The sequence below is a fragment of the Centruroides vittatus genome, unplaced genomic scaffold, assembly GCF_030686945.1.
Source record: "Centruroides vittatus isolate TY-2023 unplaced genomic scaffold, ASM3068694v2 scaffold_1015, whole genome shotgun sequence".
Taxonomy (NCBI): Eukaryota; Metazoa; Arthropoda; class Arachnida; order Scorpiones; family Buthidae; genus Centruroides; species Centruroides vittatus.
The window spans coordinates 3,332,170-3,354,308 of record NW_027122666.1 but is presented as its reverse complement, the minus strand read 5'-3'; the positions used below and the strand labels follow the sequence as shown (position 1 = coordinate 3,354,308).

The following is a 22,139-nucleotide window of genomic DNA, read 5'->3' as shown; positions in this document are numbered from 1 at the left end:
GTTGAAGAATTTAATAGCTACTGAAAAATACAAATTTACTTTCAAACATTTTATTTAAAAGTTAAAGGATTTTAAGATTAAATTTATAAAGAATTTTAAATATTTCATTAAAAGAGCAAATTTTTATTTATTGTTAAATATATGTGTATTTATTAAACAATTATAAATTATAATTTCAATTTTCATCAATAATGTTATTAATATTAATCTTTTTAAACTTAAATTAAAATAAAAAGATGATTTCATCATTATAGTTGTAATATGATATTCATATTAAAAATTATTTCACAGTTTAATTTTTTACATTTATCTAACAAGTAAAACAAATGAAGACAATTAACTACATAAAATATAGTTTAATTTCTATTATAAAATAATAGCACAATAGAAGTCAGCACCAAAGTGTTGCCAGATTACCACATGTTTTTTGCAAAATTAATAAGTTTTATGCAATCTGAATGTTGTATACATTACTGTACATTTTGTATCAGCACACACTGTTGTATACTTCCAATTTATGCATGCTCTTTAATCCATTTCATATATGCTGTGAATATCCCTTGTATTTGCTTTTAAATTTAAATCAAAACTTTTTCACACAAGTTTGAATTCTAGCACTTACTATGCATTTAGGTTTAGAGCATGTTCTTATTTTGATGAACATAAAAAAAATTAAAGACCTCTATTTGAATTCTATAGATTCTTTGTTCACCTGATGATGACATTTTGAAATGTTAAAACTAATTGAACGTATTCAATTCACCAAGTAAATAAATTTAATGCCGAAAGACAGTACATTTCTTTCATAACCTATATTTAGTGTCATATGTGATTATATAAAATTTTCTTTAATCAGTCTGAAGATCATACAGTGCATGACTATATTGTGTTTAGATTGATTTAAAGACCTGCAAAAATGTTAATGAACACATTATTGCTCAGATCTTTATCACACTGTTTCCAAACAAATTCAGTATATGAAATACTAGCATGCTAGATTATCACACAGTTTAGGATACTTGTCAAAGGGCAGCATTAACAAACTTCTGCTGTAATATAAATTGCCAAAAAGTATCTTGAAAAAGTTTAAAAGATTGCATTTTACTATTTTATCATTTTTTACTCTTGTTAATGTTTTCTTAATAGGCTACAATTTGAAAACACTGTAGACCTATAAATTCCCACTGTCATCTGTCTGTCTTTCCTTAATCTTGAGAATGATGTTAGATAAATGAAATTCAAGAGTAGATATGAAAAGCTTGGAGGCAGGAGGCCCCAATTAACTACATATGAACTTCCAATGCAAACCAGAAGTCACATTACTTCAATTCAAAAATTTCCCTGAAAGGAGCTAGATAGATGACCAGCATGACTCCATTGCTAATGAAAAAGAATGATGGACAGGGACAACATACTATAGTACTAATTTAAGGTAGAGAGCATATATTTTAAATTAAATAAATAAATTAAAAATATGATTAAAAATTGCAGCCCGGCATTGTGAGATGTCACAATAAATAATTGCTTGTTATTATTTCATATCTTTTTGTATTTAATAAATATCAAATTTTATTCTTACAAACTTTTTAATATTTTTGAAAATTTTAGGCCTTATTATTATTACAAATACAAATATTATATTTTATTATAAAAATTTAAGTGATTACATAAAAGAAAAATTTTTTCCCATACTAGGTAAGGCATTTGTTATAATTGTTTTAGGAAGCTATTACTGTACTATTAAATATCTATAACTAAAATATCATTGTATGCAAATTTAATATATCAGACAAATCCTATTCTTAGATCTTAAAAATTCTATAACTTTCAGCTTTAGTATAATAATAATAATAATAATTTTTTTTAAAAAGTCCATCTTGTTTAGTCTGTCTATTTTTTTTTTTTAAATTAACCTCCAGAATCAAATGCTTTTAATTACATCAAACTGTTTAGTTTTAAGGCATATTATATTTTTTGCAGTATAAGCTGGAATGCTTAGAAATTAATTCTTTAGAATGTTAAACAGAATAAATAAGTTAAACTTGAAAAAGAGTGTCTCTCTCTTTTTATTATATATTTATCTGAAATGAAACAAATTAAAACTAACATAAGATTTAACTGTAATTAATTTCTTCATTCTGCTAAAACTCAACCCAAGTTTGGATTATTTCTGTAGCCCCAAGGCAAAAAGTCTTTTTCAAAAAAATTTGAAAATTAAATTATGCACTTTGTGTCATACCTAATTAGTATCCCTTAAAGCACCCAATATCTAGTTTAGTGTGAAAAATGTTATGTAATTATTATAGAACATAAATGTAAAAAATTTTACATATGAAAAGTATTAGGGATGATATAGTCATATGTAATTGTGAGGCAAAATATAAAATGTTTTTCACTGTAGAGCACAAATAATAGATCATCTATATATTTGCTTAATTTGACTTTATATATATAATTTAATAAAAATGATACTGCTGGTATCCTATTGTTATAAATGCGATTTTATTAAGCAAGCAATACACAAGCAATTAATAGTAAGGTTGGAGAAATGCAGTCTCAATCTTTATATTATCTCAACTCACAAAATCAAATAGAAACTTTATAAATGCAAAATAGAAAATTTGAATCAGAAATATAGTTTTCTTTATGAACACAAAATATGTACAGTGGACCCCCTATAATACGGGTTCATAAAGTGGCCGGATGGTCAAGCAGTCGAGGTTAGCAGCCTGCCGCCCTGGGGGACCCAGGATCGAATCCGGAAGGGTCGAAAAATCCCCATCAGTTTTTCGGGGGGTGGTCCGTCTGGATATGTCGGTCCCTGTCTCTCACCATCCAGCCCCCCATTGTGGGCCTGGCCGAACCATAATGGGCTTGTTATAAGAGGCCCACTTAGTGCCCACTGGGTGGAAAGTTACAAAAAAAAAAAAAAAAAAAATACGGGTTCATGTAACACGAATTCGTATAACACGGCGAAAAAATTGCGATCGTGTTCGTATAACATGGTAAAACGTCGTCACCGACTCGTGTCGCAACAGGATTGGTCAAATCTGGACCAATAGCGGACATTGCACAAACCATTGAGTTTAAACGAGCAGCGGACCTACTAAAAAACATTTATTATTTAACGGCCATAAAAATTATATTTATATTAATGATGTCTCCAAAGTTCAGCGAATTTTTCAAGAAAAATAACTCATCAGGAAACTCGCGTCCGCTGTTCGATGAACCGCTCTGTGACGAAAACAAGCTTAAGCAATGGCGTCGTCGAACGGTGCACACTCGGTAAGTAATCCTACAATATTTTGCTTATAGCATAGTTCATATGGATTATTCCCAAAAAATTATACGTGTTTTGGAAATGTTGAGTCAAATTAGTCTAGAATTGGTTAATTTTAAGGAAGAAAACCTTTCAAACAGCCATAGCCGCTAAACTGCACACGTGCCGGGCTGTGATTGGCTCATGTATTTAAGTGACTCGTACAACACGGAATTCATATAGCACGGAACGTATCTACCGTGTTATAGGGGATCTACTGTATGGTGTTTAATGAAAGAATTAAATTGTTTTATCCTAGTTTCTTGCCAATAAAATTGTCAAATACGAGGGGTGTTCAAAAAGTATCGGACCTTTATTTTTTCCGCGTAAACCAATGACGCGTGGGAGGCCTCCTTCGGTGATGAGGGGACAGTCATGCGCAGTCCTGAATTTTTTCCCACCCGCAGGAAGCGTCAGTCGCTGGCAGTCGGCCTTTTTTTTTTTTTTTTTTTTAACTCTTTCCGCTCTGTGGGCACTAAGAGGGCCTTTTTAGTAGGCCCATTATGGGTTCGGCCAGGCCCACAATGGGGCGACCGGGTGGTGAGGGACGGGGCCCGACATATCCGAACGGACCACCCCCCGAAAAATTCCTGGGGATTATTCGACCCGTTCGGATTCGATCCCGGGTCCCCCAGAGCGGTAAGCTGCCACCTTTACCGCTCGGCCATCCGGCCGTCGGCAGTCGGCCTATGAGTGAGGACGGGTAGTGAGCGCTCTTCGGATTCCAATAAGTTGGAAAATGACTGAACATGAGCAGCGATATTTCGTCAAATTTTGCCAAAAGCTTGGCGATACCCAAACGGAAACCATTCACAAGATTCAACAGGCATTCGGGGGACGATGCCATGAGCAAACACACGAATAAAGGAATGGTACAACCGCTTCAAAGATGGCCGCACATCAGTGGACAGCGAACCACGTTCAGGCAGATCCTCAACAAGCCGAAATGAAACTGTCATTGAGGAAGTGCGGACTTTGGTCATGGTAAACCGTCGTATCACAGTCAGAGAACTTGCGAACGAGACAGAAGCACATCAGTGGACAGGGAACCGCCTGAACGCGGTTCGCTGTCCACTGATGTGCGGCCATGTTTGAAGCGGTTGTGCTATTCCTTTATCTGTGTGTTGCTCATGACATCGTCTCCTGAAAGTCTGTTGAATCTTGTGAATGGTTTCATTCACAAGATTCAACAGACTTTCGCTTGAGCAGCGATATTGCATCAAATTTTGCCAAGCTTTTGGCAAAATTTGATACAATATCGCTGCTCATGTTGTTCAGTCATTTTCCAACTGGAATTCGACCAGCGCTCACTACACGTCCTCACTTATAGGCCGACTGCCAGCGACTGACGCTTCCTGCCCGCGGGGAAAAAAGTTCAGGACTGCGCATGACTGTCCCCTCCACATCTCCACCGAAGGAGGCCTCCCGCGCGTCATTGGTTTACGCGGAAAAAATAAAGGTCCGATACTTTTTGAACACCCCTCGTATATCCTCAAAATATGCATTAAATAAGAATTCATAATTTTTTTATTATAAATAATGGAAAATTTGAAACCAAAAAAAAAGTTCAAGAATAGTAACTCAGATTTAAAAATAAATCTGAAGACGTTATCAATTTTTAGCTTTACGTTTGATTCCATTTGTAAAGTTATAAGAAAGATAGGGCACAATGACTTAAGTTACAATTAAAATGACGGTAAAAACTTTCTATTCAACATAAAAAAAATATTATTTACTATTTTACTGTATAATATGGATAAATTGTATTTAAATTTTAGTTGGATTGTAGATATATACACAACAGTAGCGCAGTCAGAATTTAATCTTGGGTGAGTCGAGTTAAATGGGTAATTGCGCGTCGTCTCGCCACGCGGAGACGCTTTTGGCTCGGCTTCGGACCGAAACGGCCCCGTTACATGCTTTCCTGTAGTCACGGCACCTACACGACTCTCCGGGGTGTCCCCATTGTGGCGCAGCGAAAACTACACTACATTACTGGCTTCATTGCCCCAAATACACTACAGCCCGCAAGGGCCTCGGCAACACGGTGACCCTTAACATGTCTCTGATGCGCACGCTGACGCCTATCTACTGGCCATATGTAGTGTAGAAATAGAAGACACAATATAAATAAAAAATTAATTTTAATTAGGAAAAGATTTTAAAAAATTTTTCTAATATTTTTTTTTCTTTTTCTTTGGAAGCTGCCGGGGCCTTTTGGCCACCTCTGTTTGTAACACTGATACACAATATCAGTCTTCAGCGGTAGGCTGTCACCATGAGGCCATCCGGCCACAAATCGTAGTGAATTACTGTATTAAATAGAAAATAAATGACGCAATTATTTTATTTCATAATTACAATATATACAGAATTACTTCAAAAATTAACTAGCTTCTCGTAGACATTACATGTGAATTTATCATATTTCTATTACCGTATTTACTCGAATAATCCTTCCATCCCATTTTTAAAGATAATGGTTCATTTTTTAAACTCTCGTCCTGCAGGTACTAAGATAAGCGTTTTCGAAAGCCCATTATGGGTTCAGCCAGACATATAATGGGAGGTTCGACAAATGTAGATGAGATGCTCCCCGAAAGCTTGCTGGGTTTTCCAATCCGTCCGGTTTTGATGCCTAGTTCTTTGGAGCATAGGCTGCCACCTCAATCTCCTCATAGTGGACTCGGATGAAGAAATAATTATCTTAATGACTGCCTTTCCATTAACAATCCATGCACATATGTGTGGGATATTTTGATCTTTCGATCCGGCTTAGGCCAGGAACACACATGCGTAAAATCTAGCATAAAAGCGTAAAAATTTTTCTGAAATTTTGGCTGAAACAGAACTGAAAAAAGAGTAGAGCATGTCTCTACTTTTTACGCCGTAAAAAGCCGCAAAATTTCAGAAAAATTTTTACGTTTTCTGTTTTATGCTAGATTTTACGCCGAATTTTACGCATGTATGTTCCTGGCCTTAGGGTGCGACTAAGCAGACGCGAACGAGCTCGAAGAGGCGAGACGCAATAAATGTCAAACCCTGTCGGATATTTGCGAGAACCATAAATTCGCTCTCGCCAGCAATATTTCTCGCTTCTCGCTAGTGCATGGTTTCCTTTGCGAGAACTATATCGCTAGCTAGTGCATTCGCGTCTGCACAGTCGCACCCTTAGCGATGACCTTGACGTTTGTGCGACGTTTAAAAACATGAAGAAAACCCATGTAATTCCTCATGGCCACGCGTTGGCAAAGCGCAACCCACGGCCAATTACCAGTATTTTATCCATTTTCCACTGCCGCTTGGGCCGTTGTTCAATTAGATTTCTAAGTGATGATAATTGTAAATAACTATTCAAAAACCAATATCTAAAGTAGACGAACGCTTCAATATTCGGATCAGAAGAATTCGTCTGATTAGAACAGCGCGCAAAAATGAACGCCATAAGTTGAATATTTTTGTTTTGAGCCTAAGCACATTTTAAAATAAAATATCGAATTCTCATTTTATGTGGGAAAAAAAGTAAAGCGAATTAGAGTAGCTTTGTTTCGATTTCCAACAATTGAAGTAAAGCAAAAACAAAATGATACACTTCCATTCCGTTAAAAATGCGGGATAAAATAGAACTACCGTGAGTGCGTTACAAAATCAGACTTTTTAAATGGATAAAAGAGAAATGTATGTGTGTACGTTTAATTTTTATTGTAAACTGTATCATATGTTATTGTAAGGTAATTTCTTTTACAACAATTTTTAATTGTATATTTGTTTTTTCGCGGAACTCTTGAATAGAGCAGCTGCTTCATGGAGCACCCGTGTTCCGCGAACCACGGATTGAGAACCACTGCAGTAAAGGAATAAAGAATTTTAAAAATGTGTTAGATTGGTCATTCGGTGTGATAAACCCTTACGTAAGATAACCTTTATAGTTATCTAGCCGATCTTACCCGTTTTCATAGGGTGCAAGAATTAAGCCTCTCTCCGAGGTTAATTAGAGAATTTTTAGATGGGTCTAAAAATATGTTCGATTTCTCGCAAAAAACGCAAAACGCATCTAAAATAGTACAGTAGAAGCCGAGTTCTTCAGGGTAATCCTTAACACTCTCCCTCTTCCCCGCGGGGGAATTTCGAAAAATCCCTTCTTAGTGTACATTCTCATGGCGTACTGTACCTAACAGTGTACCAAATTTCAACTTTCAACTCTTAACCGTTTGGGCTCGGCGCTTATTATTATCAACCCATCTCGAATATATTATAAGGGCCGGATGGCCGAGCGGTCAAGAAAATAATCCCCAGGAATTTTTTCGGGGCTGGTCTCTTCGTATATGTCGAGCCCCCCTCACCACCCGGCCGCACCATTGTGGGCCTGGCCAAACCGATAATGGGCTTACAAAAAACAAGCTCTCTTAGTGCCCACAGGGCAGAAAGAGTTAAAATTAAAAAAAATTATATTATAAGATTAGTAATTATATTCTCTATTATTAGTAAAACTTTTAAGTGATATTATTTAAGATTTCTTTAGAAAGCAACTTATTTAAATGGGGCCCAATTTAAAATTTGTTTAGGCCCCGCTGGAGGCTTATTCCGGCACTGACGGTAAGGTTAGTTTTGTTTTACACAGAATTGATATATATGGATTTGTGGGGTTTTTTTGTGCAAATTGTGAATGGTTAGATTAACTCATTTCTAGCACAATGAATAAGTTAGTAAAGCGTGCTTCTTCAACTTTTGATACAGGCAAAAAAAAAAAAAAAAAAAAATTACCGAATGCTATTTATCTGGTTTGCGTGTATTTTTCTTGAGCAATGTATGTACTCGATGCAGTATAATAAAATTTTATTTTGTATATTTAAAACTTCAATATCAAACAAAGGATTATTTATTGTGACATCGTCACAATGCCGGGCTGCATTTTTAATCATACTTTTAATTTATTTAATTTAAAATATATGCTCTCTACCTCAAGTTAGTAGTGTCTTGCCCCTGTACATCATGCTTTTCCGTTAGCAACGGAGTTGTGCTGGTCATCTATTAACATCACGGTTAGATAAAGGTTGTCTTCATGTTTATCTTCTACAGGTGAAATTTTTTTGAACATGTGAACCAGTCTCGGCCAATGATCGAATCTGGACGGGTCGAAAAATCTCCAGGAAATTTTCGAGGAGTGGTCCATCCGGATATGTCGGGCCCTATCCCTCATCACCCGGCCGCTTCATTGTGGGCCTGACCGAACCCTTAATGGGTTTGCTAAAAGAGGCTCTCTTAGTGCCCACAGGGTGGAAAGAGTTAATAGAAAAAGTCTCGGCCAATGAGTGAGTGGATACAATGAATCGAATCATCGTTAGCGGTATTTCGGTGAGTTGAATCCCAGTATTCAACTGTCGATTCAGTTTTAGTGTGTCGCTATTTCGAATTTTTAGTGTTTTCTATGGATTAAAACTTCGAATTAATAAGCTTGAAAACAAGTTCCTGTGAACTATTAAATCTTATTGTAAGAAGTACTGATAATTAGGATTTTGCTCACGAATTATATTTAACCATCCTTATATTTTTAATATTTAAATTGCTCATTTACACATCCTCAAATATTCGCGAATTTTCATTTAGCCTGAGTTATTAATCTAAAAAGAGCAGAAGGAACTGAACGTGTGAGTTTCGATGAATTGAATGAGTTGTGCATTATACGCAATAGGGTTTCTCAAACGGGATTCCGGGATTCCGGTTGTTTTTTTAACCCGGGAAATATCCCGGGAAATCCCGCAAATTTCGTAAAAGTTCACTTTTTTCTTATTTTATGTTAAGGTTGTGGAAATTTTGCCAATAGAAAGTATAATGAACTAATAAACTGTCAGAATACATTTGTATTTATTAATTTTAAACCTACTTATTAATTTTTTTTTAAATTTTTCTTCGTTATGGCATGTCACAAATGGCCAATAATCAATATGAAGCTTATTTGTGGCAGGAGTCTGAAAATTATTTACTTGTCAGAACCTGTAATATCTGGAATAATTGTGCTTATGCTGTGTTAATTTTTAACCATGCCCAGTAGCTTCAATAACTGCGTAACACCAGGTTGTGCAAATTGGGCAAGGATACAAACGAGTACGAAGTCTGCAAGTATGAAGTTTTTCTTCATAATCCTAATTATTAAAGCCAAACCAATTGCCGAATTATCGGGCTATAAGCTCGATACCGCTAATAAAGCAGACGAGGCAGACAAATCAAGAATACTAGAGAGCAAAAGAAGTACTACAGTCTCGAAAACGAACTAGAGATCTTCCAGGCTATGGATGAAAAAACACATAACATCTGTTTTCTCGTAAATGCGTTAAACACGATTCCACTCATATCAATTGAATCAGAAAGAACATTCTCGGTAGCAGTCTTTTCATTACTGAAATAAGAATCAGATCGAGTAATGGAAGTATTGACCATCTTTGCTTTTTTAAAATCTTATTATAAAAATTTATAATAATATTTTGCATTATGTTTTATTTAAAAAACGAAAATTACCTTTTAAGTTAGAAGTTTGATCTAATTTCTTTTGTTTTTTTAACTTTCAACTCAATTCAAAGCATTTTCATTGTTGTTGTTGTATGTAGTTTCCAGCAAACTTTAATATATTTTTTCTATTTGTGAACATTTCTACGTAATGCAAAGGTAATTTTTAATATATATCTTACACAGCATTATTAATATGATTTTGGAGGTTGCGGAACGTGTTAAATTAATTTAAAAAATGAAAAATAATGATATCATTTCATTTCATTATATTTTGTATATCTTAAAAATAATTAATTCTATCCCGGGATCCTGGGAAACAGTTCACTTTTATCCTGGAATCCCGGGACAAGCAAAAGACCGGGAAATAAGAAACCCTAACACACAACCGATGAGTGTAATGCGTTTCAATTCGGCGTGTGTGTGGTTTCGTCAATGAATCACGTTTCAAAACTGAGTCGTTCACTTTACTGGATTGATTCGTATTTTCCGAAACACTCCAATCATTTTGCGCAACACTAGAACACAATATGGTATAGTGTTGCCAATCCTCCATCATATTAAAATTTCTGTTAGAAATATTTTTAAATATAATTATATTAACAAGCGTAAGAAGTGGAGATAAAATTATAATTATATAAATTTTAGATAATAAATAACCAAAAAATTATAAAGTAAATTTAAAAACGAAAAGTTTTCTTTAAAATTCAAAAAACTAAACGTGATACGCAATACTATTAAACATAAATAGAAATAAATAAATAAATAAATAAATAAATTAGCGACGCTAAATATATAACAACTTTGTTACGACTTTATTGGATTAATTTTATTGGAAAGTAATATATAGCAATTTTTAATTTAACACGTTAATCTCAAGATTTTAAAAAAATTTTTACAACACAAGAAAATTTTCATCGCCGTTTATAACAGCTGATTTCACTTCTCCGAGGCTCCGCGAGTCACGTGACCTGGTGACCAGGCAGGTCACGTGACCAAAGGTTGATGTCAGCCATCTTGGTTTTTTGATCAGTCTTGTCGTGATCGTCACAGATTTAACTCTTTTTCTCATTGGTAAGTCACACCGTTTTAATAACAGGAGACGATTACGTTATCAGTCACATTTAAATTATTTCGATCAAACTAGAGAAACTTAAATAAAAATTATACAAGAAAAATAATAAAAAAAAAAGGTAAATCGAGTTCCACAAATGTTGACTATACTTTTAATTTTACATTCATATGACGAAATTAAATGTAATTAATATAAAATTAAATAAATATAGTATAAGATATTATGTATATATCAGTTTATTGTAAAGAATTTTTTTCAAAATTGATATTAATTAATAACATCCCTATGTGTTGTTCTCACCATAACCTTGTGCTTGCTGTTAAAAGGCCATTTATGCCAAAATATCTTTTTAATATCACATATTTCAGCATATCAGCTTATAAATGCCATTTATACATTCTTCACATTGGCTTAAATTACCATAATGGAACTTTATATTCAACTTTAACAATAAATATTTCTCATGAACATTTTTGGGATTAACTGATTATATATTCATAGTCACACTGTCCAATAAAACAGCTTTCAATTCTATAGCATAATATCTGGATCATCATTATCATTAAAATACTTGAAAGCATTGATTGATACATTTGTATAGCATTCTTTTACTTTATAATTTTTATGCTTATGTGAAAAATTTATAGAAAATACTAGGGTAAGATTTAAAACATATTATTAAGATGATAAATATATCTCTTTATAAAACTGTATTGAAAGTTATAAGATATATAGAAGTAAATATGCTTGATTTTATTATAATGTAGCATTAAAAAACATCCTATTGATTCTATTGTGTAAATTAGGATGCATTGCATTGTGTACAGGAGCATTGATCTCTGATTCATATTAATTATCTATATTGAATTCTGTTTTTAAATATTTTTAAACTGTTAACAGTCTTCATTAAGACAAAGTTTGGAACAAGTACTTGAATAGCTTATGCATATTTATTGTGTTTACATGTCATCAAGGTTAATGTTATCTTTTTGCAATTTCAACTGTGTTAAAATTCTATTATTATTTTACATTCTAATATTGTTTTATATGTATATCTGCTTTGTCATTAGTGTTCTTGTAAGTATATTTACAGAATTTTATTTTCTAATTCCAACAGGTTAATAATTTACTTCCTTTTCTACTTAGAAACATACAGGTGTGAAATTACTTTGTTAGGGTGGTTCTAATGATTTCTGTGCAAAACTGATGTCATTATAATCCAAGTCATGAAAATCTAATCAAATATAGTGGATTTAAGAATATAATTTACTTATTGGATTTTTATTGAGACATTTAATCAATAAATTTGTCAATTTATAGTTGTTAAATTCTTTCTTTTCACTTTATAATACTTTATTAATTAATTATAACTTTCATTGAGGAGTTTTATCTTTGAATTTATTGATTTTTGTTTAAAACAAAAATTATAAAAATGTATTTTTTAATTTAGAAATAACTTTTTTATTATTAGCTATCACATTTAACTTTTTAATTTGTTATTTCAATTATATGTATAACTGAATTGAGTTGTTTGAATTTTTATATGTAATTTTTTTCCCTTACAAATGTATTTGTTAAATTTTTTTTTTAATATTTTTCTTGAGAAGTAATTTTGATTACATTTTATGATTTTAAAATACATTGATGATCAGAAAGACAGGCACAACAAACAGCTTGTTACTTTAGATTAACTTTTAAGGAAAAATATCTGTTATCAAAATCTTTTTTCATCATCAGTTCAAAGTGAAAGATGTTTTTGTATGTATGTTAAGAAATTTTAAATGAATTAAAAAAATAATTTGGAAAGCATTTTATGTAAAATGTTTTGAATTTTAAACTGCTACTGATTCAAATTATTTAAAACTAAGTTTCTCTCTTCTACTAATATTGATTTTTAAAAATTTAATGAAATATTTAAACAGTTTCTGAAATTTATAAACTTAAAATTTCAAGGTTTCTTTGTATTATTTATGTAATAGTTTAATATGTAAGAATACCTACTGTTATTTCAAACATTAGATTATATGACTTAAAAAGTATTTGATTTCCAGAAGATTGCAGTCAAAAGTTTTAAACTGTCAAGTTTAAAATATCCTAATTAACAACTTTTTAAAAATATTAATAAAAACTGCTTATATGGATAAATATTCAATATATTATTGACTAATAACCACAGTTAGCTTTAGTATTACATGCTAAAAAACTATTTTGTCTTCAAATATTTTAATAATTATAATTGAGTTTAATTAAATGTTACAAATTATATGAAATAATCTGTATATGAGAATTCATTGTTTGAACTATTCTTGACAATTAATCAAATATAAATTAATAAGACTTGGAATTAGTATCTTGAATAATGTATTAACCAAAACCTGATTTCATGCAATATAATTTCCTTATTATTGTGCAAGTTAATAAAAGAGGTTAGGTTAAAACAAAAGTTAACAGAAATGTGTGTATTATATAGTAGTATTTATTGCTTTTTTTTCTTTCTTTCTTTGCATTTCAATTAATCAAACATTTTATGATAGTTATTCATTATATAATATTTACTCATAATTTATTTTGCAAATAATCTGCTCAGTTTCTTATTAATGAGACATTTTCTTTATCATTACCTAACCATATTAAAGGTATAAATCTTCATTTTAACTTAAAATATTGTTTTATACATGTAGAATTGATGAATTAAATTTTGTGATTATTATAACAATTAACTTCTTAATTACACAAGTATGTATGTCATTAAATAAAAGAATTTAGTGCTGCATTAGATAATGCAAAATAAAATAAAATTAAATTCAGTAAATTTAATTTATATAAAACTGTTTTATTAAACAGTAACTGTAGATAAGCAACTACTATATTTCTCAAACTTTTAATATAATGATGGTAACTTAAAATAACTAAGTGAAGTGAATCACATAACCATGGAATTGCTAGAATTGGAATTTTTCTGTGGGACATTTAAAAAATGACCAATTCAAAAAGAAGAATGTTGTTTTTGTTCTAGAATCTGAAGGTTGTTCTGTATTTGATTTTGATGGGAAAAATCTGAAAGAAAAGTTTTTATACAATTTGAATATAAGTTTTTTCTAATTAATTTAAGTGTGGTGGTGCATTTCAAAACAGATCTGAACTAAGTTTGTTATGTAATCCTCACTCAGATTTAGACAAATGAAGTTATACATATTGAAATTTTTGTTATGAATAGTCTATATTATTTATTTTGACATTGTCACAATGTTGGGCTGCAATTTTTAATTTATTTAATTTAAATTATATGCTCTCCACCTCAAATTAATAGTGTCTTGCCCCTGTACATCATACTTTTCTGTTAGCAATGGAGTCATACCAGTCATCTATTAACTGTTTTTCAGGGAAAAAGTTTTGAATTGAAATAATGTGACTTCCGATTTGCATCAGAAGTTCATATATACAGAGTTTGTCCAATAAGTATCAGGACTGATTTTTTCCTGCCAATGAGAACAGGTGGAGGGTGGTCTCTATAGGTGGAATCGATGGTGGGGGATGTAATGTAAGCTATGAGACCATGCTCAGTTGTGTCCGAGCCTTTGGAGTGTGTAGATCATGCTCGAAGTAAAAGTATGTTTAGTGCTTGCGTCGAGAGTCGAGATTCAGTGAACCATCGAGCAGCGTTTTGCCATCACATTTCGCTTAAATTGAACAAATCCACTATGGAGACTTTTGATATGATCTGTGAGGCTTACAAAAAACCATGCCCAATTTGCATGTTTTTGAGTGGCATAAAAAATTCAAAGATGGCTGGAAAGACGTTGAAGAAGAACAATGCATTGGACATCTGACAAATCAAAAGTGAAATCAATGCTCATTGCCTTCTTTGATGCAAAAAGTGTAGTCCAAAGGAGTTTGTGCCTGCTGGACAAACAGTGAACAGTAAATTTTACACAGAAATGCTCAAACATTTGAGGATTAGGATTTGCCATGTTCAAAGGGAGATCACTGATACCTGGATGCTCCATCATGACAATGTGCCCAGTCACATGTTGCTAATTGTGAGGGAGGCACTGACCAAAGACAATATGTCAGTGCTGCTCCAATCACCCTATAGTCCAGATGTGGCTCTCCCAACTTCTTTTTGTTCCCTCAGATCAAACAGAGTCTGAAAGGACATTTTTTCAGGATGATTGAGGCAGTCCAAGCAGTTTAAATGGGGTGTCTGAACAGCCTTGAGGTTGCCAAATTCCAGGGAGCGTATGAAGACTGGAAAAAGTGCTGGCAGCAGTGTGTTGATCCAGGAGGGTCATATTTTGAAGATTATTAACTCACTGTACATATATCTTCAATAAATTTTTTTGTGACTTCAGTCCCAATACCTATTGAACAAACCCTGTATCTAATTGGGGTCTCCAGCCCCTAAGGTTACCATATCTGGTCTCATCTTTCATCTATCTAACTCCATTCTTGAGATTAAGGAAAGACAGACAAATGGATGACAGTGGGAATTTATAGTTCTGCAATTTGAAAAAATTGCAGCACAATGAGTGAGCAAAGTGAGCAAGGAAAGTTGGATTGCTATATGTGGCTAGAGGGCAAAGCTCCCTAGTATGTATAAATATGTAGTAACTGTAATTAAGAATGTTAGATTACTTTAAATTAACAAAACTAAATTATATTTTATTTTTTATAAATACATGATTTTACAGAATGATAACTTTTATCATTATTTGCAACTTAATTTTGTTTATTCAGTTATTTCATTTGAATTCAATTGTATAAAAGTTTTATTTATAATTTTATAATGTATATTGCAAAAATTGCAAAATTACTTATCTGCTTTAAGCATTTAAAAATTCATTGAGTTGACGTTTTGATAAATCTATACTGCTATCTGCAATTAAAGTAAAACAAAATGTATTAACTTGTTGAATTTATATAAATAAGTAATACATTACTTATAAATATATTTTTTACATCAATAATTTTAGGATATTCAGTTGTGTATATTATTACTTTTACATGGTTTAAATCAGAAAAAAATATAATTTTTGCATTATTTTGTCACTTAAGATTTGGTTCTTATTTAAAACATAAAATAAAAATCCTTTAATAAAGTAAAAATTAAACTTGATTTTCTAAAGTTAGGACTACAGTTTAGGAATATAGTGTTTAGATAATTTTATAGTACAATAATTTGTAACACTTTACAATGCTATGTTTATCATTTGAACACAAACTTATCAAAGTAGGACAATTGATAAATATTATGATTAAGAAGTTAAAAAACTTGAATGTTTGAAATTTGATGAATATTTATAAATTAAAAATAAACTGATATATTATAATTTATTTATAATAAGTACTTAATGAACAAGTAAATATCTATTAAACAAATTTATTTTCTTTTACTCTGTATATTATTATTATTATTGTCTACTTGCAGTCTACAAATTGACAATAATAATTTGAATCAATCAGCTAATTTATAAAAAGTTTTAGAAGAATAAACTTAATTTTCATAATAATGTTTGTCTAAATTTGGGAAGAGAGTCATTAAATTTATAAACAGTATATTATTTAATATGTATTCATATACATGTTTCATAATATAAGTGTATGTGTGTATAATTTAGGTAATCATCATTTAGAAAACATACTAAACTGGCAATAATAATTTTTTAAATTAAACATTAAGTATTAGATAGTCATTTAGTACTATTTAGTTCCTTTAGATACAGACATATGATTAACAATAATTCACAATCTAAGTATTTGTTATATTTATTTTAAAGGAAGATTCAGTGATAGATTTAGATGTTTTTTAATAAAACAGCTAACCTTGTAAACCAGCATAAATTTACAAATTTATCTAATTGGAATTATACTTTTAATTCAAGTATGGATTATCTTCAGATTTACTCAGTAACAGAATTGAACATACCACAGATTAGAACAGACAAATGGTCAAATGCATATACTTCCTAAAATACATACATTTACATAATTTTTATTAATGTGCACATAGTACATACTCGGTACTGCATTTGCATAGTAGTAGAGTAGTGTGTTTAGAAAGGAGTAAACAAGGATGAATTACAATTGATTATAATTATAATTATTTGCTTTTTCTCCAATATTGTAATAAATCTTCTTAACAGCTATATGTAATTTGCTATAAATTTTAAGGTCTTATTGGAAAGCTCACTGAGAATCTCAGTGAGCTTTCCAATTGAAAACTGTGGTGTGATAAGTCCTTAAAATTTATAGCAAATTACATATAACTGTTAAGAAGATTTATTACAGTTGTTTGTACCATAAGTGGAACATAATGCTCAGAGAGAGAGATTTAAGAAAATTAACAAATAAAATAATTAAGGGACATTATACAAATATATTTTCCACAAGCTGTATGGCAGCCACTTGCTGCAGTGGATGCAGATCACCAGTTAACAAAGTTTGATACAATTTGTACAAGTTAGTGATTGAAGATGTATGTACTTTAGTGGTTTGGCATTTAATTATTGGCAGTAATTATTATGATATTTTCATATCTTATTAAGTTAATGAAGGCTGAGTATAGTTCTTTATTATTTTTGAGGGGTTTCTGGTGAGTACAAGGCCAGGTTACATTATGTTTGGAGGCCAGCAGTAAGTTGAAGATGGTAATGAACATGGTGAAAGCGGTAAAGATTACATCTTCACAGGCAAGACACACAGGTTGTATTTCTATTGACAAACCTGTACAGATTACTAGCAAATTTTCTGTGGTTAGTAATGAATTGTGAGAATTCAGTTAGGGATAATCCATTTATATGTATAATAATCTTTTATTATAGGAATAAACTAGTAAGTTATTTTGTTGTTTTGGTTTCAAGAGTTTTGCCAGTTTTGTATCAGGTCTTCATATAGGGTTTTCTTCACAGTTGTTTCACTTTTATTGTAGGATGCTACCTGTCCAGCCTTGGCCAGCAAATCCATTTTCTTGTTCCTGTTGTACCCTGGTGTCCACATGTCCAGCTGATGGTGTAGGAGTTACTAGAACTGTGGATGGTATTACATATAGCAGTAGCAATAGGATGAAGCCTATTGCTCTGAAGGAGGGTAATTGCTGAGGTTTAGTATGTTATAATAGAGATGTTAGCATTGTTATGATTTGCATCAGCCCATCTCGTGGCCATGTTAATGGCAGTCAGTTTTGCCTGGAAGACTGTGCAATGTTTGTCAAGACAAAATTTCTGGTAGAAGATTCCAGTATTGTTTTGATACACCATGTAACTACAACCAATGTTGTTATTTATCCTTGATCCATCAGTATAAATTTCAAAATCTAGATTAGTTGGCAGGTTCATATCAAATCTTATCTTTATGTATATATGGTGGAAGGGATTGGCTAAAAGGAGTTTGACTCTCATATTTGTTAGTTTTGAAAGTGCCAGGGCTGTGATTATGTCATATCTCCATTTGAAGTTCCAGAATTTGTAGTTAAGCTCTATGATGCTGTTTATGGATGGTTTCCATGGTATGACTTGAAGATTATTGTTAGGTATGGTACAATAGACTCAAAATGAGAACAAGAGTTTTTCTTTGAGCTGAGGTTAATTTCTTTTTTAAATGTTCTTTTTCAATAGCCCATTTTCAGCTACTGGAAGTGTAGGTTACCATTGGAATGAAAATTTGCTCATAAATTATTCTGAGGGTTCCTGCAGATCCCAATTGCTACAAATGACTGGCGAATGCCTAAAAAGTGTGTTATGTACTTAATGTGGCATCCCAACTGAAATGATGGTTTAGAATGACACCAAGATATTTAATTGTTTTTTCAACTTTGATGGATTGGTCATCTGTTTTTATAATAGGAACTCTATGGCATACATTGGGGTTACAAGGTCTTTTTAGGGTTAAATTTAAGTTTGTGGCACATACCCCCAGTCATATATATTTTTGAAAGAGTGTCGTTGCCTCTTTTTCAAGTTCCGCTCTGGAACATCCACCGGTGAGGATAAGAATGTCTTTGACATAAGCAGTAATGCTATAAGTCTTATGGCCAAAGTCTTATGCTAAAAAGGCATTGAAATTGACGTTTCACAGGACTGGTCCACAAACCGACTCGTGGACTGCACACTCAATGTTTCTCTGTATGGAGTGAATACCAAGTTGTATGTAAGCCATATGTTTTTTAGATAATCTTTAAGAAGATTGTATAAATTGGCAGGACCTTTTATGTTCTTCAATTGATGCAGCACACAAGGCCACCAGGCACTATCAAACACATGAGAAATATCAAGGCCAAGACATATTTATTGCTGTCAAGAAGCCTTTGGATGTTTGTGAACAGCTTGTTGGAAACCATATTGAGATTCATGTAATAGTGAGTGTTCTCAACAAACCATGCAAGACAATCTGTAATGAGCCACTCTAGGAGTTTCCTAAAATGGGAAGTAGGGAAATCAGACTTAATCCACCAGGATGTTCAGGCTTTGTTAAGGGAGTAGTTTAGCAGTTTTCCATGTTTTGTGGAAAACACTAGACTAGAACTAGACAACTAATAGATTTTGTCTAGTTCTAGTCTAGCATTTCCATTAGTTGTCCGGATATAATCTTCCAGATTTCTTTTGCTGTTTTCGAGTTCATCCCAGCTGTGCCTGGAGCTTTATCATCACCAAGCCTTAAAAAGGTATTTTCAACTTTGTGACTTTCAAATATGGTATATTGTCAGTGCCAGTGGAGATTTCAGCTTTGAAACAAATTTGTTGCTGCCAGTATATGTCATACTCAGGATTTCTTCAATACAGAAAGAATCCATTTGTTTGTTCATGGAAGTATAGAAGTTGTTAATGTTGGTATCCTGAATACCTTAAGATTTGTTTTCCTAAGTTTATTCATGCAAAGCTTTGTGAGATACCTCCACAGGTTTTTAGAGGCCCTAGTACAAAATTTTCTCCAAGATACAATTTTTACTACCTTAATTTCCTCTTTGTAAGTTTTTTGGTGCTTAAGAAATTGTTGCCAAAGGTTGGTGTGTAAAGGTTCTGTTCTGCAACTTTGGTAGTCTCCTTAATCTACTGTTAGTCTTTCTAAGGTCAGCTAAATGCTGATTCCACCAGGGCATCAGCTTATGTTTGCATGTGGTTTTGGATATGTATTTTTCACAAGCATAGGCAGTCTTATCGATGTTGTGTTGTAGCATCCTACAACACAAAGTCACTTCTTCCATGCTTCTTCTGGGTCTTGTGTGTCACATTCAGCAAGTTGAATGTTGAGATATTCTTGCATTTCCTGATGACTGTCAGAACTCAAGTTGTATCTTGAATTAGATGATGTGATAGTGGTTGGGAGGAGGCATTCTTGAAACTGAATGTAGAACCCTGATGAATTGAGGTTCCATACATTATCTGAAGCAAATCTATAAGTGAATACAGGTACTCCTCACTTTACGACTGAGTTCCGTTCCGACAACTAGGCTACATTGTTAAGTGAATTGGTTGATAAGTGAGGAGCTTGTGCCGGGAATATAGGATCATTGTAAAATTATCCAAATTATGCGACAAACTTCAAATTCATTCATAAAAAGACTATTATAGTATGCTATTAGCCTATTATAGTGCGCTTAGTGCGCATGTCCCATTGTCACTGACCGACACTCAAGCTAAGAAAGGGGATTCCCCGAATTGCAGGTTGAAACTCGATTGGTCGTAAGTGCGAGTGATCGTTAAGCAGATAGGTCATAAAGTGTGGAGTACCTGTACACTATTAATGATTTATAAAAGCTTTGCTGAGAATGCACAGAACACACAAATATTATAGTATCCCAACTGCATCAAGTGGGTGACTGATGCTGAAGTGAAATATATTTTTTATTTTTATTTTTTTCATTACTACTATACAATACCTGGTAACAGCAGACTGCATTTGGTACAATATAGTCCTTTAGATTTATGTGCCTTTAACCTAAACCAAACTAAAATAAAAACAATTGAGAAGAAAATAAGTTGATCATAAAATTCTAAACTTTTAACAAAAGGAACTTAATTAATAGATTAAGAACAGCTTACAAACTTGCTCTTTTTATTGATACAAAATAGCTTTTGAGGACTAAATAATTACATATGTTTAAAAATGATATCTCTAGCTCAAATTTACAAATTTTTATCTTATTTACACGAAACTGTAAAGTTTGAAAATCTCTACAAAAATCAACAAGCAAAATATATGTGGTTTTTGAGGGTACTGAGTTTAAATATTTGGTCCGTTTTTTGTGAAATTTGATTTGTTGGCAGATCATCACTTGATATTCGGCTGTGAATGAAACATTGTAAAGTGCATTTTGTAAAGGTTGATAGAAGTTGAGACGGAAACATTATTTAGTGCAGTTAACGAAGAATGTGAATGAAACAGTTTGTTAGAGTTAACATTAGAAAAAATTTAAGATATTGTATCATCTGTTATTGCAATAAACATGACAGTGGTAGTCTAAAATAACCAAACTTGTTTATATGGTTTTTGTTTTAATATTTGTTATATCATAGTATTTGATTTATATAACTATAAAAGTTATCTTACATAAGGGTTTTCACTGCAAGTTACCAATTTAACACATTTTAAAAATTCTGTATTCCTCTACTGTACACAATTTAAAGAAGTTTTAAAATGTGTTACATTAGTCACTTGGTATGATAAATCCTTATGTAAGATAACCTTTGTAGTTATATAAATCAAATACTATGATATAATAGAAGGATTAGGAGTATGAAATTATCTAATGATTGTAATGTTTCTACTTATTTTTTGCCTGGGTAACACTGGGCTTACCTGCTAGTTTATATATAAAATAACAATTGGTTTTTGGAAAATTGTGACATTAAGGTGATAAAAGTTTTATCTGTATTTTTATTCTTTTGGATTTACAGCTTTATATGAGAGATGTGGGGAAGATGGGGTGAAGTCTGCTTTGTTTAATAAGTGCTCTAACTTGGTAGTAAATAATTGCAACTAAATCTGCACACCAGAAAAAGTACCAGTAGATAATGATAAAATTACTGTTGTTTTCCTTTTTGCCTGTGGAGGTAAAAGTGTTTGACAGCCAAAAATTACATGCTGATATAATTTTAATTTTTAAAAACATTGACATGTAAGTAATACAAAGTTTCTTAATTTATTGATTCCTTCTATCAGCAGAGAATTCTTTTGACTTCATGTGACAGTATAAAATCTTTTAATACCGCTGGTTACCACGGAGTTTAAGCAAGACTTCAAAAT

General features: G+C 32.1%; 1 protein-coding gene across 2 annotated transcripts in view; it reads left to right on the top strand.

The window, feature by feature from the left end:
• The first annotated feature begins 10,776 nt into the window (after positions 1-10,776).
• Gyf (GIGYF family protein Gyf) overlaps positions 10,777-22,139 on the top strand; it is a 78,663-nt gene continuing 67,300 nt past the window's right edge. The window contains exon 1 of one of the 2 annotated variants that reach the window (XM_067283883.1): positions 10,777-10,897. The gene's annotated coding sequence lies outside the window, so the exon portion shown is untranslated. Of the gene's footprint in view, positions 11,016-22,139 lie in introns of both variants that reach the window. The other variant, XM_067283884.1, reaches the window with a different exon arrangement.